The sequence below is a fragment of the Berghia stephanieae genome, chromosome 2, assembly GCF_034508935.2.
Source record: "Berghia stephanieae isolate SIO BIC M18660-M18661 chromosome 2, UCSD_Bste_1.3, whole genome shotgun sequence".
In the NCBI taxonomy this organism is placed as follows: domain Eukaryota; kingdom Metazoa; phylum Mollusca; class Gastropoda; order Nudibranchia; family Aeolidiidae; genus Berghia; species Berghia stephanieae.
The window spans coordinates 128,454,613-128,466,553 of NC_088361.1; the positions used below are offsets into that span (position 1 = coordinate 128,454,613).

Genomic DNA, 11,941 nt, shown 5'->3' on the forward strand with positions numbered 1-11,941 from the left:
TATTTCACTCTATAATAATATAATTATGACTGAGCGTGAGTTAAAACGTCTTATTTGGACTGTACACACCACACTATGGTACAAACAAACACACATTGCGAAGTATGAAGACCCTCGCTCGGACGACATGCCTGACGAACGCAACGCACACACACACACACACACACTCAATTTGCAGACCCTCGCGCAACGCTGTGATCAGTCTCGCCGTTCACGTGTGTGTGTGTATTGTATTGTCAACGATCATTAAAGATGAAAAGGGCCCCCTCTTCTACTTAATAATAATAATAATAATGCTGAAAACTTATATAGCGCTATAACTCCGAGACACCAGACTCTAAGCGCTTAAATTACAAATTACTTTGGCTGAAACATACTCATTCACACACACAAGCACACACACACACACATACACACACACAACACAACACACAACACAAACCAAACCTATCTTGCTTCTCATACCATCTACTAAAATCGAAACAAATATGTTTTAAGCGAACGTTTAAAAATAGACAAAGATTCTTTTTCACGAATGCTCTGCGGTAAGGCGTTCCAAATAGAGGGTCCGAAATGAGAAAAGGATCTCATTCCAGCATTTTTCCGAATTCGAGGGACAACTAGTTTTGTGGAATCACTGGCCGAACGTAAGGGCGGGGTTTTGAATATCTTTCAATTAGTTCTGAAAGGTAGGAAGGGGCAGTACCTTCAAGACAACGATACACTAAAACACAAGCTTTGAATTTAATTCTTTTCTCAACAGGCAGCCAATGCAGGTCATGAAGTAGAGGTCCGGCAGAGTCGCACCTACGCTTCATAAATAAATACTAGTCTGGCAGCGCTGTTTTGGACAATCTGAAGACGTTTCAGATTGTATTGCGAAACGCCAAACAACAGAGCATTACAATAATCCAATTTCGATAGTACGAGGGACACAACCAGGTGCTTGGTCACATCCTCAGATATGAACCGTCTAATGGAAGCAATCTTTTTTAGTTGGAAAAAGAGAGATCTAACCAAATTATTAACCTGATGCTCCATCGACAGTCCAGAGTCTAAGAATGTGCCAAGGTTTTTCACTTTGTCAACAATTTGAATAGAGGCATCCCCAACTTCAAATCTGTTTCACTTTTCCACTTCCTGTTCCCCACATACAGCACCTCCGTCTTATCATCATTCAGTTTCAGTCTGTTCTCATTCATCCATTTCTTAACACTTTGGATACAATTTTTACTATTGGCTGATACTTCTTGTAAATTTCTCATATTGGAAACGCAGTACAATTGCGTATCATCAGCGTATTGATGGTAAGACAGACCAAAACTTCTGATGATTTTAGACAGAGGGCCAACGTACAAAACAAAAAGAACGGGTCCAAGTACTGAACCCTGGGGAACCCCACAATCAAGAAAGATTTCCTCCGATCTATATTCATCCACCGTAATAATCTGTTTACGATTAAACAAATATGACCTAAACCAATCAAGCGCTGCACCAGACACGCCATAAGTAATTTCAAGACGTTTGAGAAGAAGATTGTGATCAATAGTATCAAAAGCAGACGATAGGTCAAGCAAATTCAGCAAAGAACATGAACCATTGTCTATAACAGAGAGGAGATCATTAACAACCCTAACAAGTGCGGTTTCCGTCGAATGATGTTGCCTATAAGCAGACTGAAATTTTTCTTCAAGACAATTATTTTTAAGATGAGACAGTAATTGTTTCAAAACAAGCTTTTCTAAGATCTTAGAGAGAAAAGGAAGATTAGAGACAGGGCGATAGTTTTTTAAGTTCTCTTTATCGAGATCAGGTTTTTTCAAAAGGGGTTTGACATGAGCAACTTTGTAAATGTCTGGTACAGCACCTGACTGCAACGAATTATTAACAATACATGTAAATGGTGTTAAAATTACATCAATGCATTTTTTTAAAATGGCAGTATTTAAGGGGTCTAAATCACAACTTTTAGTTGGAGACGACATAATGCAATCACGTAAGTCAGCTTCAGTAATCTTTGAAAAATGTGTTAACGAATCACCATGAAACTTGTCAAATGTTGTAGGGATCGATTCAGACGAGAGTTCCTTCCTGATGGTATCCGTTTTTTCTTTAAAATATTGACCAAAGCGAGTTGGTAGATCTGCACGATCGATTAAAGATGGGAGAGCTGGTTGCGTCTGTTGTCCCAGCAGTTCCTTGGTCAAGGCAAAGAATTGTCTCGAACGTCCCACGTTTTTGAGGCTTTCTTCATAGAATTTCTTTTTGGCCCTGAAATTGACGGCTTTTGCATCATTTCTAGCCGCGATGTATCGCTTCTTATCGACAGCATCTCTGGACTTGAGCCATTTTCTTTCTGCCCGCCTCCTGGCTAATCCATTCAATTTTATTTCGGTATTATACCAGGGTGCTTGACGTCTCACTTTTACTGCTCTAGTTGTTAAGGGAGCATGCTTGTCCACCGAACCAACAATTGACTCGTGGAGACCATTCGCATCATGTTTATTTTTAACGTTATGGTCAAGGTCTTGTTTAAAAATGTTCATGTTTATATTCTTCAAATTACGAGATGTTATCATCTTTTTTACTTCGTGCTTCATTGGAAATAAAACGCAAAACACAATTAAATGATGGTCAGAGATTAATTTATCAATATTTGAGACAGATGAAGAGAGAGAATGTTCAATGTCTGTAATGACATGATCTATTGTGTGGCCATGGTTGTTTGTAGGACCGCTTACAAGTTGAATATAGTTGTTTGTGTCAATAATCTCCCGAAATACTTTCGATTCATTTTTGTTTCCGAAATAATCAATGTTAAAATCACCCATAAAAATATTATGCTTTTTGTTAATGGATTGCATTGACATAAATTCTCCGAACTCAGATAAAAAATCAATTGTTGATATTTTGTTTTGTTGGCTTGGTGGTGGGCGGTAGACACAGTGAAACGACTTTTTAAAATTATTTTCATGAATGGCAAATCCAGCGTATTCAAAACTTCTAAAATTATCATGGTGAAATGATATCTTGTCAAAGAGTGACAAGTTGTAAATAATTGCAATACCACCTCCTTTCCTCCCAATGCGTGGAAATGATTTAATACAAAAGCCTTCGGGTGTAATTGCTTTCATAATTGGATCATCATATGAATGATTAAGCCATGTTTCCAAGATGACAAAAATATTAATTTTATGATCTTCAATAATGTCGATTATGTCTTGAGTTTTATTACGACACGATCTAACATTTAGTAATCCAATTTTTAAACTGGTATGATCACTACGTGCAGGTTGTTGTTGTTGTTGTTGTTGTTGTTGTTGTTGTGTTGTTGTTGTTGTTGTTGTTGTTGCTCAAGACGGTGCTGTTGCTGCGAGTTGTTGTCATGGTGGTCGTTAATTTCATACTGACTGTCACGGACAGTGTTGACATTTGACAAGGAACGGTGAGGATTACTTCTATTCTTGTACTCCGCCTCCCTCCTTCTTCCTCGTTTTGACTTTGGACCAATAATTTAAACATTTATTTAATCGAATAGCAACCCTGAAACTCTCAATAAAACCACGATTAAATTAACGAACTATATATGTTATGAGCTTCTTAGCAAAGCGCATACTATCTATAGCTTGGCACTGAAACCCAAAAAGACTGGCATTTTGACGTCCTTATTTGTTTTTTTGCACCGCCTAGTGAGTTGTCGTTAGTAGTGCTCATGGAATAATAATAATAATAATAATAATAATAATAATAATACTTTATTGCATCCCAAAAAGAATTTTTTTGTACAGACGTGTTATAATTTACACAATAAGATAAAAATACAATGGAAATAGGATGTATAGATAGAATGCGCTTGGCCAAGGAGTTCACAACATTGCCATCCGAAAGTATAACGGACCAACACGCAAACTCTGTGTAACCATGAACTTTTATAGTCTGGTTAATACAGTTTAGTGAGAACAACTCACAAACGCGGATGGCAAAAACAATAACAAAGGCCTGAGTGACGTCATCTGCATACTATCTATATATATAAAAAAGGAGCAGCTCTATAACTAGAGCTGCGCTTTATAATATGAATAATTTCAACACTGTAAAATAGTTAAAACTGTCACTATAAATTGAAAATTGAAAAGATTGCAAAACAAATAAATTAATAAATTAATATTTATATTTTTAAAAAGTAAAAATGAGAAATAATTATATAAAATGATTATTGCTTGTTGTTATAAAGCCTAATACTGGACGGCAGAAAAGATTTTCGGTGTCTCTCTTTCGTGTATTCTTTTGCTTATGTGTGGATGATACTGGTCATTTAATATTTTAGTTATTTTATTTATACAAAATTTCTCGTATAAAAGATCTACATCGTCAACATCATTTATATAGCGTTTAATGGATTTTTTAATATTTGAATTTATTTTGTTCCTTTCCACTGCTAAGCAATTGCCTCCCCAAGCTGTTATACAAAATGACAAAACACTTTCGATTACTGTTCTATAAAATAATGTGCAGAGGGTTTTATCTATTCTAAACTGAGAGAGTTTCGATAAAAAATATGTACGTCTGCACATCTTATGCCTAATTATTTTCAAGTGTTCATCCCACTTGAGCCTGTCATCAATCGTTACACCAAGGTATTTGTAGTGAGGAACTCGCTGGACGAATTGGTCCTTTAATTTAACGGTTCTATCGGTTCCTTCACTCTCCTAAAGTCAATCACTAGCTCCTTTGTCTTGCTTATGTTAAGCTCTAGGTGGTGGGCATCACACCAAGACACAAATCTATCAATTTCTTGCCTATAAGCCACTTCGTTGCCATTTGTTATGAGGCCTTGAAGAGCGGTGTCATCTGCAAACTTTATTAAAGGTACACTCAGGTTTTGACTTCTACAGTCATTCGTGTATATTGTGAATAATACAGGGGACAATACACAACCTTGAGGAGCGCCAGTATTTGTAGTTATACAGGAAGATTTGTTTTGCCCTAATTGAACATATTGTGCTCTCTCCGTAAGAAATTCGAGCACCCAAGCAATTATATACTTGTTTAAATTCAGACTAGTCAATTTTTGAACAACCAACTGAGGTTGCATTGTATTGAACGCTGAAGAAAAATCTGCAAAAAGCAATCTGCAATAGCTCCTAGCGTGATCTAGATGCCTGTAGATGTTGTTTGTAAACAGCAAAATGGCATCCTCTACGCCACGTCCTGGTTTGTAAGCAAATTGATGACTATCACTCAATGGCATAAACTGATTCCTAATTTTAACAAGAACAAGTTTTTCTAAAGATTTCATGACTATTGAAGTCAGTGCAACAGGTCTGAGATCGTTCATAGTTTCAAGTTTTTCTTTTTTTGGAACAGGAATAATTTTCGAAGTTTTCCAAATTTCAGGGATTGAAACGCATTGGAGGGACCAGTTAAAAATATGTGTATAAATGGGGGAAAGCTGGTGGGCACATTCTTTTAATAGTTTTCCTTTCAATCCATCCGGCCCAGCAGCCTTCCTCTCGTTTAGTTTCGAAAATACGAATCTCGTTTCCTCTTCACTGACCTCAACAGCCATTTCATCTTCCAAAGCCCTGTCTAATTTATGTTTTTCATTTTCAATATCAAATTTGTTTGCTGTGTCGAAACGTGAATAAAATTTATTTAAAGTTTCAATTTCGATATCTTCTGATATAATCGTGGGCTTTGGATTATAGTTCACAGCAGTTTTAAGCCCCCGCCACGTGTCCCGTATATCCCCAGAAGAAAAGCATTTTTCAATTTTATTTTTGTACTTGTCTCTACAACTAGATATTACCCTCTTTATCTCTTTTTGTTTTGTTTTCAGATCTTTTTTGTTTCCACTAGTATAGAGAGTTTTCTTTTGGTTCAATAAAAGTTTTAGATCTTTTGTTATCCAAGGCTTGTTGTTAGGATAATATTTTATTTCTTTTTTACAAGACACTAGCTGTTCACAGAATTTTAAATACTCACTCACACAGTCATTCAGCTCATCCACACTATCACATGATTCGATAAAAACATTCCAGTCAGTGCATTCAAAACAACCACGCAAATCTTCACACACACTTCCGTTCCAGATCTGTACACTTTTCTTTACTGGTTTTACACGTTTAAAAACAGGGCGGTAGGTGGGGAGTAGCAAGAGCATGCAGTGGTCAGATAAACCTAATGGGGCACGGGGTAAACATTTATAACTATTTTTAATATTACACAGGAATAAATCTAATGTTTTTTTGTCCCTTGTCTCGCAGTCCACGTATTGATGAAGTCCCGGGAGAGTAAAATCGTTACATTGGTTAAAATCGCCAGTGACCATCAATACGGCATCGGGTGACTTAATTTGAATGTCCTGTATTTCTTTCCTCAAAATATTTTTCGCTGTGGTGTTGTCTGATGATGGTGGAATGTAGACGTTGATGATGATGACATGAGTATATTCCCGGGGTAGGTGATATGGTCGTGACGAAACAGTAATAAATTCAATATAATCGTCACAATACATTTTCTTTATCTGACAGTTATTGGGGTGGCACCATTTGTTGTTAATATATGTGCACACCCCACCCCCAGTTCGTTTATTTACATTAGTCCGATCTCCTCGAAATAGTGAATATTGTTCAATATTAAAACATGATGATGGTATGTGAGGAGATAGCCACGTCTCTGTAACGCTATTATGGAGGCTTGACGATAGTCACTATTAAAACGACACAGTGAAAACAGTTCATCAATTTTATTTTTCAGTGATCTTACATTACCTGTCACTACACAGGGTAAAAATGGACGAAAAGGCCGTCTGTTAAATTTTGTTTTTATTCCTCCCTTTCTCCCCCTCTTTCTTACTTTAATAAACGATGTGTCAATAGTGGGTGGTGGGGGTGACACGGGTTGGAGGGATCGGAGAGTCTCTGGAGTATAAGTTATCGATAGGCTTATTTTGGCAGTAAACAAGTGGTCCCATTGGTTGAACTATTGAATACAACTCACGACTTGTTTTCTTTTGTGGCCAAAGACTGGCATTTTGACGTCATTATTTGGTCAGTGTCAGGCTATCACTAAACGATGGCTACAGGTTCGATGTGCGCTTGATTCGTTTCTAGAAACGTGATGTGTTCCGTAACTGATTTAATTAGATTCAGTTATTCAAACAAATATTGTTCGAACAGACGACAAATGTTTAAAATCAATTGAAAAATTATGTTTTAAAATAAAATTACTTACAAATTTGTTTCCATTATAAGAAAATAAGACACACGAGAAAGGAACATTATTTCATCGTAATTCATTCAAGTAAAAAGCGAAGCTTTGAATAAAAGCATATCTAGCTTATAAATTTTCCTAGATAAAACTGAAAAAAGATATTAATTAAAAAAAAAAAGAGGGGAACAATAAAGGCAAACACTAACATCAATTGTTATTTCATGATATGTGACAAGCATACTAAATATGTAACCCGCCGCCTCAAGGCGATATTATATTGGGATGGTTTAGATTATGAAAATTGAATTTATACTCAAAGATATAACTTCTGGGAACATTTTTTTTTTTTGGAGCCATTTAGGAGTTAGAATCGTGTGCAAGAAAAAAATTACAAAAATTTAGAAGCATGCTACCTCCACACTATAAATTATATAAATGAAGCATGCCTGAAATTTTAGAACAATCGGACCAACTTATTGAATTTTATATATTATAGTACACACACATTTTCAAGAGAATAAGATGAGAAATTTTAATTCGATGATTGTTTTAATAAACACATCGCATATTAGCAATATCTAAGATTTCAGAAGTCGTGACTCAAATAATTTGGAAGTCACCTACCCCCCCCCCCCCGCCCCCCCCCCCTCCTCCTCAATTTTGTGTAATGACTCTGCGTTGCCTTTTTCCACTTTGATCTAGAATTTCAAATGTATTGAATAAAGCATCGATCCCACGCATTTTGAATTCGCTCTTAATCATTATCATAAATTCCATCACTGCTACAACCTTTACTACTACTACCACCACAACCATCACCACCACCACATCATCATCATCATCATCATCATCATCATCATCATCATCATCATCGTCATCATCATCACCACCACCACCACACCACCACATCATCATCATCATCATCGTCAACGTCACCACGACTGCAACTACTCCACCGCATCACTATCCCACTCATCACGACAGCAGTCACCACCTCATCATCATCATCATCATCATCATCATCATCATCATCATCATCATCATCATCATCACCACCACCACCACCACCACATCATCATCGTCACATACAACACTACTGCAACTCATCCATCATAGCATTGCAAATGCCAAAACCTCATCATCATCACCACCACTACTACAACCACATCGTCATCATCATCATCATCATCGTCATCATCATCATCATCATCATCATCATCATCATCATCATCATCACTACCAACACTATTGCAATCACTACCACCACATCATCGTCATCATCATCACCACCATCACTACTACAACCAAAACGACTGCACCATCACTACCACCAATACTACAACTTTTCCACCACATCAGCACCACTATCACCACTACAGCAACCATCATATTGTCATCATAATCATCACTACCACCAGTACTACAACCACCACCAGATCATCATTATCAATGGGGGCAGTGTGGCTCAGCGGTACGGTCATTGCTTCGTACTCGAAAGGTACCGAGTTCGATCACATGCCGCTGCGCTGTGTGGCCTTTAGCAAGTCACCTCGCCCTAGCTCAATTTGCGGCGCTGCACTGCGGCTGACGCCTGCGTTATTCCAGTCTTTCCTTGGAATAGACCATAGAAACAAATTTCCCCCGTGGGATGAATAAAGGCAATTTTAATTTATTATTCGGAGTGTCTATTCGTCCTTCAGGTCGTATTCTTAAAAAGTGTCTAGCCGACCTTCAGTGCTTATGCTTAGGCGTGAAATACGTAAAAGACGGAAAGGCCGTTGTTTATATTTGTCACCGTATTTTTATATGTATTAAATTCAAGGTTATTTCCCTCCCATAAATCGCATTGTTATTACAGTGACCTATATATGTCACTGCTTCTGTGGCTTTTTGTGTGCGCCCATGTTATCTATGTAATTAACTGGAATTACAAAATCTTCCCTGATAAACAGTATCATCCTTCCATTCAAGCCATTGCTCAAACGTTAAAAATCAAAATGGAACGTGAAAACAGTTTCGTCGTCGGAAGGTTTGATTCAAATATGAAGCTTTAAAAAAATTATAAATATCACCGTGTTTTATGCACATTCAATTAATCCATTCAAAATTGAACAATTGTTTGTTCAAAGTGAATGTAATGATTGATGATGTCCAGTTTAGTCATTTTATTAATACTAATATAAGGGTATCTATGCCAGATACAAAATTACTTTAACATTTAAATATTTCAAATTTTGATAATCTGATCAATTTATCTAGATATTATTGTGGAAATGGAGACGGACAACAATTTAAAATTTCATGCGATTTGACAAAACGATCGGATGATATTTAAAATATGGATATTATGCATATTGAATAAGAAACCGTTGCATTACAGAAACCGATTTCCTAGGAGAGAGAGAGAGAGAGAGAGAGAGAGAGAGAGAGAGGTGGAAAGTGTGTGTGGGTGTGTGTGTGTGTGGGGGGGGGGGGGCTCTTTGTTATACAAGTCCTATGTGGGCACTTTAAGATTCGTGTGTGTCTGTTATGTCTGCATGTATGTATTTATGTATGTATGTATGTATGTATGTAGGTAGGTAGGTAGTTATGTATATATGTATGTACGTATTTATGTATGTATGTGCGTGTGTGTTTGGGTATGTTCTATGTATAATTATGGCACGATTACAGAAGATGTAAACTCGTAGCCTACTAGCCTATATCATTTACAGAAAAAAAGGAACTGGGGGAGAGAAAAAACACACAAATACACCAAACAAAAAACGTTATGGGAGTAAAGGTTAAGGGCATAAGTCAGACTTTATCTTGTGTTTTATACATTTTAGTATCAAATCTTAAATTGAATCTTCCTTTCAAACTAAGAGAACAATATAATTTCTGTTTGTCAATAATAGTGATCAAAATATTAATAACTGTCACTCTTGATTAGCTTTTAAAGGCAGATCTACGCAATATTTGAACCGGGACATCAACAATATTTCAATCAACTTTTTTCATCTCTTTGTAAAACGAAGCACCACAAGTGTTGGAACGGTCAATTCAGATTTTACAAATTTCCATGAAGTAACCTAATGACACTATAAGCGCTAGTAAACTAACCTAGATCCCAGTGGAGGGACTTCATTTCGAGACCTGCCTCGGGTTCCTCTTAGACACAATTAAATAGGGAGGGTTGGACACGCCAAAGGATTGAACCACACATCCTCCTCCACCCAACTTCCACCAACTCTGTACTCTTTCTTATTCTTTTTCAATGGGGACGATCTACATTAATTTTCCACGTGCTCGAGTCATTGGTCACATTGCAGATGTGCTCAAAATGGCCTCGATAATAAAGCGTTCACAGTTCTTGAAATATCCAATATCACATTATGTTACTTTTCCAATTTGACCGATGAGTATGTTTACAACTTTCATAGACAGAACAGCGTGTTTACTTATATTAAGAAATGATCAATCGTTAGACAGAACCAAATCATGAGACCCAGTTGGACCAAAACTTGATTATAGATCGCTCTCATTTGGATTAAAATCTTAAATCTATGATAGACCTAGATCAGAATAGAAGACAGGTATCCAGATCTAATTTGGTTTAATTTTAATTTCATATATACGAAAGCTAAATTAATTATGAAAGTATAATCGACAGAATGTGATGTAACAAAATGACGCTAGTTTCATTTTTCTAAACACCCAGACCTCTTGTAATATTTAACATTCCTCATATCTATATTCAGCCGCTTCATAAAATAAATGTTTTCATGAAATACAATTTCTGAAATTAGACAAATATACAACAATCACACACAATCACACTCTAACGCACACACGCACACACACACACACACACACACACACTTAATTTATTATTATTATTATTATTATTATTATTATTATTATTATTATTATTATTATTATTAGGGGCAGCATGGCTCAGCGGTACGGTTTTCGCTTCGTACCGAAAGGTACCGAGTTCGATTACCCGCTGCGCTGTGGCCTTGAGCAAGTCATATCGCCCTATCTCAATTTGCGGCGCTGCACTGCGGCTGACGCCTGGGTGAGTCCAGTCTTCCCTTGGAATAGACCATAGAGACAAATTTCCCATATGGGATGAATAAAGGGAATTTTATTTAATTTCAATTTTATTTTTATTATTATTATTATTATTATTATTATTATTATTATTATTATTATTATTATTATTATTATTATTATTATTATTATTATTATTATTATTATTATTATTATCACCTTTTTGTTGCCTTTAACTCCTGCTAAAGATAGAAATTTAAATGATATTACAAAGTTAAATTCTTTCATCCATCAACCCCCCCCCCCCCCTCCCACGCTCCCCCCTTCTCTCTCTCTCTCTCTCTCTCTCTCTCTCTCTCTCTCTCTCTCTCTCTCTCTCTCTCTCCACCTACAGAAACCTCAACCACCATCCCCATTCGTTAAATGCTCTCCCCCGATAACTGTGACAATGATTAATGATCACGATGTTTTAGTTCATGCTCATTATCAAGTCTTGTCACCCCCTCTCTTAAACACGCTGTATAGTCTACGGTCTATACGATATCTTCTTTTCTTTCTTTCTTTTTTTTTTTTAACCTCCGGCGAGACGGAGAGAAAAAAAATTGAAAAAACATCAAATAGCAGCATCGAGTTTTTCAATAATAAATGGGTCACAGTATCCATCATTTCCCTTTGCAAAAATTATTCGTAC

The 11,941-nt window shown here is 36.5% G+C and overlaps 1 protein-coding gene across 1 annotated transcript in view; it reads right to left on the reverse strand.

The window, feature by feature from the left end:
- LOC144966590 (uncharacterized) overlaps window positions 1-223 on the reverse strand; it is a 48,995-nt gene extending 48,772 nt beyond the window's left edge. The window contains exon 1 of the mRNA XM_078903279.1: window positions 1-223. This exon is cut by the window's left edge and continues 702 nt beyond it. The gene's annotated coding sequence lies outside the window, so the exon portion shown is untranslated.
- Window positions 224-11,941: the final 11,718 nt, after the last annotated feature.